This window comes from Scardinius erythrophthalmus (genome assembly GCF_964197995.2).
Source record: "Scardinius erythrophthalmus genome assembly, chromosome: 11".
Lineage (NCBI taxonomy): Eukaryota > Metazoa > Chordata > Actinopteri > Cypriniformes > Leuciscidae > Scardinius > Scardinius erythrophthalmus.
Window position 1 is genome coordinate 32,517,246 of NC_138231.1, and position 6,786 is coordinate 32,524,031.

A 6,786-nucleotide genomic window follows, 5' to 3' on the forward strand; every position below is an offset into this window, starting at 1 on the left:
TCGCGATATTTGGCATCAGTTCACATGTGCCAGATGTTGGTAAGTAGTGTAAATATGCTGTCCCAATAATGTTTGATATAATGTCTTTTCTGTTTGTCGATATTAATCAGATTAACTCCCTCATGTTCAGTCACTGCATTATATCTGTCATTCCACGGAGGCTTTGCGTTTCATTGCTTTCTTTCAGCACCTTACTAAACTAGGGTGATTAAACAATGCCTGTCACGTGACGTGCTATAGACCTTCAATCAGTTAATCATACTCATATTAGGTTCAAAGTAGTACAATTAGTTCCAAAGTGGTATTTGTAGTAGAAGCACAGTAAAAACAACACTCACCATGCTTTTAACCTCAGTAGCCTTAGTTTTACTGTGATGGGTGTAGTAAAGGACAGTAATCACAAAACTTACCATGCTTTTACCACATTATTGGTAGTTTTAATGTGACATTTGTTGTAAACGCACAGCAACCACAACACTTACCATGCTTTTACCACAGTAACCTTAGTTGTACTGTGATAGGTGTAGTAAAAGGATAGTAACCACAAAACGTGCCATGCTTTTACCTCAGTGTTGGTAGTTTAAAAGTTATATTTGTTGTAAAAGGATAGTAACCACAACACTTACTATGTTTTTAAAGCCTAATAATGTAAAATCCAATATTTGTTTGGTAAATCAGTACTTTTTCCTTTAAATAATCCTATAGGGGCCTATATTATACATAATGATATTTTCTTTTCTCTTTTTTTCAGCTGAAAAGAACAAAAGGGCCTTTCAGACTCAGTCAGCCCATTATTGTTTGAGGAGAATTAAACGGAGGAGATGGAAAGCTACAAAGGCAAATGTTCACAATGGTATGTAGGCTATGTGTTGGTTTTAACCCTTAATCAAACATTTTATCAAGCATTTGTTGTTTCTTAAAAAAATTTCTTACAAAACCCATAGCCCAATCAGTACGAACATAGTCTCAAAGTCTTAATAATTCACAAGATTTAACAAGTTGTCAAATTCGTACGATACTAGTACATTTGTATACTAGTACATAATCCTGCAGCTTTTACTCCTAGTGCTGTCATTGGCTACTGCCTCAATTCCTGTACATAGCCTATTTATTTGCGATATTTGTAAATCAGTTGCGCTCCTTCTTGGAAAGTAGTCGGATGTCTCACACACTGTCAGAAAGTTTATATTAATTGCATTGTATTCTTTAAAATTATTACAAATTGGGCCCTGTCTGTTCATGTTCCATTGATACATGATGTCTCTCCACACCTTATAACCTTCCTCTGTTTGCAAGAGTGGAAAAGCTTGTCACATGACATCAGATATTCGATTATTTTGTCATAATGAGATCAGTTACACTGCTGATAACTGTCCTGTTTGCATTTAAATCATGTTATTTTTAAGCGAGTTCATATGATTATTGCTTGCTATTAAAGACATACTTGCATTTAACATTTTTTAACATTTATAACGGCTGAGAAACAGCACCGCGAATTGGGCAAAAAATACCATAGGTGGATCATTTTGCATTGTGTGTTGTCAAGTTCAAAGCTTCATAAATACATAATTCCACAGTAAAAACTGCTTAAAATTTGTATTTAATTAGAGGAGCAGCTCTACTATAATGGGATAATGTCCACTTTATATTTTGAACATTTTTGAGAATTTTGAAAAATGCTCTGAGGCTGCCGAGAAACAGCGCCGCGAATTGTGCAGAAAATGCCATTGGCAGATCATTTTGCATTGTGTAATGTGTCAAGTTCAAAGCTTCATAAATACATAATTCCACAGTAAAAAATGCTTAAAATTTGGATTTAATTAGAGGAGCAGCTCTACTATAATGGGCTTATGTCCACTTTAACGCAGCCTCTGAGGCGGTAGAGAAACTGCACTGCGAATTGGGCTGAAGGCGCAATAAGCGGTTATTTGGCCGAGCCAGTGTCTCCGGACAAGATGGCCGCCGCCAAGCTATTGTCTCCGGACAAGATGGCCGCCACCACGTCGCCTGAGCCCTCAGCAGAGATGGCCGCCGCCACACCTGTCCCTGAGCCAGTGTTTGTTCCTGTCCCTGAGCAGGTGTCTGCTCCAGTCCCTGAGCCTGTGTCTGTTCCTGTTCCTGAGCCGGTGTCTGTTCCTGTTCTTGAGCCAGTGCCTGTTCCTGAGCATAACCCCATAGCTGCCCTCAAGAAAAAATTTGGGGGGGGGGCAGTGTTTCCCTTGATAGGACCATGGAGGCCGCTGCCTGGTCCACCCTGGTCATCGGAACTGCCTGGTCCGCCCTGGCCACCTGAACTGTCTGTTCCGCCCTGGCCACCTGAACTGTCTGTTCTGCCCTGGCCACCTGAACTGCCTGGTCTGCCCTGGCCACCTGAACTGCCTGGTCTGCCCTGGTCGCCTGCACAGCCTGCTCCGCCCTGGCATTCCGTCCTGCCGCAGTCTACAGGTCCTCTTCTGATCCACGGTTCTGGCCCTCCATCCCACCCCCGGGTCCGCCTCCGCTCCACCTCCCTCCTAAAGAATTTTAGGAGCATATGGAAGCTGCTCCTTTGAGGGGGGGCTATGTAACGGTCATCAGCTGGAGTGCCCTTGAGAGCCACCTGAGGGCACTCCACATCAGACTATCATTATTCACTCACAACTACGTTTCCCATAATTCACTGCCCGGACTCATCATCTCTGATTATCACATTCACCTGTGTCTCATTATATTGTTTAGTTCACCCCATATAAGCCTGGTTCACCTCATCCTTCCCGGCGAAGTCTTATACGTTATTCCACTGCATTTGAGCGTTCCCTTTGTTGTCATTGTTCCTGGTTCTTGATCTCTGCCTGTGTCCTGGTTTTCCCATTCCTGCCTCACCCTCTTGATTTGTCTGTTTAATTGGATTGCCTGCCTGTGTATGACCTTTGCCTGGATTCTGATTACGATTTTGATTTACTTTAATAAACTGCATTTGGATCCTCAACCTTCGTGTCTCGGAGCAGTTCGTAACAATTACTATTACATAAGGATATAATGCACCATTCAGTAAAACAACAAAGAATCCAAAAGTCCAACAAAGAAAAGTGCCAAAATTTCCTCTTCCTTCTTCTTCCTCATCTAAACAGTTTGTTCAGTTGTACCCTACAATACAACTGATGAACAGAAGATGTGATCACTGATGTGGTGTAGCTTTTTCTCAACCAGAGGAAGAAGTCTCAACATCCCATTGTCAGGCGTTCTCCAGTCCTGGTCTTAAAGTAAAACAAAAAACACAAACAATTCAAATTAAGTTGTTTAATGGACAGTCAGGTCAGTTTATGTTTTGCATGATTAAAGCAGTGATAGGCTACTCTGGCCCTCAGCGTGCACTCCACTGTCCTGCAGATTTAGCTCCGACCTCAAACCCACCTGCCTATTGTCTATAAGTAAACCTGAAGACTTTGGTTAAAATTTTCAGGTGTGCTCAATTAGGGTTGGAGATAAACTCTCCACCTCAAAAAAGGAGAACGCAAAAGAGCCGGAGTTGCCCGTTCCTGATTTAAATTTACAAAGCAGCAGTCAATACATTATATAATATACACATTGCAGTATTATATATACACTCATCTAAAGCAGTGGTTCCCAAACCTGTCCTGAAGGCCCCCCAACACTACACATTTTCTTTGTCTCCCTAATCAAACACACCTGATTCAACTCATCAGCTCAATTAACCCATGTGATAATGAGCTGATGAGTTGAATCAGGTGTGTTTGAGTAGGGAGACAAAGAAAACGTGCAGTGCTGGGGGGCCTTCAGGACAGGTTTGAGAACCACTGATCTAAAGGATTATTAGGAACACCTGTTCAATTTCTCATTAATGCAATTATCTAATCAACCAATCACATGGCAGTTGCTTCAATGCATTTAGGGGTGTGGTCCTGGTCAAGACAATCACCTGAACTCCAAACTGAATGTCAGAATGGGAAAGAAAGGTGATTTAAGCAATTTTGAGCGTGGCATGGTTGTTGGTGCCAGACGGGCCGGTCTGAGTATTTCACAATCTGCTCAGTTACTGGTATCTTCACGCACAACCATTTCTAGGGTTTACAAAGAATGGTGTGAAAAGGGAAAAACATCCAGTATGCGGCAGTCCTGTGGGCGAAAATGCCTTTTTGATGCTAGAGGTCAGAGGAGAATGGGCCGACTGATTCAAGCTGATAGAAGAGCAACTTTGACTGAAATAACCACTCGTTACAACCGAGGTATGCAGCAAAGCATTTGTGAAGCCACAACACGCACAACCTTGAGGCGGATGGGCTACAACAGCAGGAGACCCCACCGGGTACCACTCATCTCCACTACAAATAGGAAAAAGAGGCTACAATTTGCACAAGCTCACCAAAATTGGACAGTTGAAGACTGGAAAAATGTTGCCTGGTCTGATGAGTCTCGATTTCTGTTGAGACATTCAGATGGTAGAGTCAGAATTTGGCGTAAACAGAATGAGAACATGGATCCATCATGTAGAATTAAGGCAGTTCTGAAGGCGAAAGGGGGTCAAACACAGTATTAGTATGGTGTTCCTAATAATCCTTTAGGTGAGTGTATAATAGAAGCACATAATATGTGACCCTGGATCGCAAAACCAGTCACAAGTCGCACAGGTATATTTGTGGCAATAGCCAACAATAAATATGGGTCAAAATGATCGATTTTTCTTTTTATGCCAAAAATCATTAGGATATTAAGTAAAGATCATGTTCCATTAAGATATTTTGTAAATTTCCTATAGTAAATATATAAAACATTTATCTTTGTGAGTGAATGCAGCACAATCGTGAACATAAATGGAACTTTAAAGGTGATTTTCTCAATGTTTCCATTTTTTTGCACCCTCAGATTCCAGATTTTCAAATAGTTGTATTTCGGCCAAATATTGTCCTATCCTAACACCTTATTTATTCAGCTTTCTGATGATGTATAAATCCAGGGTCACATATAAGCTAAGAACTAAACAAAAACTGTTTTACCCATATCAACAACAACCTGTTTTAAAAGATCTTTTAGAAAGGCATGGTCTCTTTGAGCCTTCACCAGTGATGCTTGATTTCTTTCAAGACAACATACTCTTCTGTTACTTGTTTCAAGAGCTTCACTTGGTCAAAAACCAAGTGATAATCTGTACAATGTAAAATTGTTAAAATACTGCAGTAAAAATTTCATGGCAAGAATTAAGAAATGGGTACAGAGTCACAGGACGTACCATGCTCATAAAGCACCCATAGCCACACTTCTCAGAGACTAGAGACTGGAGATTACGCATTAGTCTTTTCCCTCTATAATCTTCTGAAGTTTGTGCCTTCTCTTGCCATCCATCTTAAAGCACAAATGCAATATTTTTGTTCTGTGCAGTATAAGGCCTTGTTATGCCAAAGAACTAACCAGATATTACACATAATTCAAAGAACATTTACTATTTGATTCCTAATATATGCCACAACTCATTATCTTCCAAAGCTACCCAGAACACCAGCATTTACAAAACAATGGAAAAATGTAACCTGTTTATATTAAACTAAATGCTTTTTATCACGCTTGTCTAGAAAAATAGAAGGTGCCATTTTTAAGAACTTTTTAAGAACTTAATAGTGCTTTGAGAGATCAACATCAAATTATGTACTACATATTACAGCATCGTTTCAATACTAGACATACCAATTGACTCGCGCACCTTTCTGTCTTCTTTGGGCACCAGATGTTCCTTCCTCACCCTAAACAAAGGACTTATTCGAATAGCTTGCGTTGATATAAGGACTGGTCTTCCTTCTCTGCTGTAAAACAAGCAGATTACTATTGTTCTTGAAACATATCAATTAAGACAGTTATAAATAAGTTAATTTACCATACGATTCAGGAGAGTAAATACTGATTGAAATATTCTAGAAACTTATATAACTTATATATATTATACAGTATATATAAAGATATATAGGCAGCAAATAGCATAGTTTATTCTTAAAAACAAAGTTAATTATAAAATAACTACGTAAGCCTAATAGGCTGCCTAAACTGAATCAGACCGTCACCTCGCTCCAAAAAAACGTTTCTGATTGGTTAACGTTTCTGATTGGTTAAAAAAAGCACAGGTCGCTGATTCTTTTTTTTAGCCTAGAACTAATAAACAGGTGTAACAATATAGCTCGTTTCACTGATAAGCCTAACTGTCAGATAGTTTATGTGTGTTATTATGTGTGTGCTTAAGCATTTAAAATGGCTTGGAATACAGCTCATCCAATCAGAATTTGGTAAAACTTTATTATTGATGGTCCCTTTTGAACATGTTACAGTCAACAATGTTGACTGTAGCCTAACTTTGGAACTACATGTCAACTAATTCTCAATAGAGTATTAGAGTATTACTCCTTTTGATGGTAACTTTGCAACTAGCCTATATGTCAACTAATCTAACCCTACTCTTTTAACACTCTAACTATAACGTTACCAGAATGTGTTAAGGGACCATCAAATAAAGTGAACCCCAAAATGTAAATGCGGAAGTAGCAATCCGTTTTATAATTAAGGCTTTAAAACGAAAAACAATGACATTTTCATTATCACCTTACCATGTTAACACCAGGGATTCGCACAAACAATCGTTGTCTGCAGTTCTTCTCTCGCAGGGATGCGCACGTGCACATGCATCAAGCACATCATGCGGAAACTCCGAGAAATAGCTGTTACTTGGGGAATTTTTGAATTTTAAATGGCAAATCTAGCATTTAACACTTTCACCCTCCTAATAATTTATACAATAAACAGGAG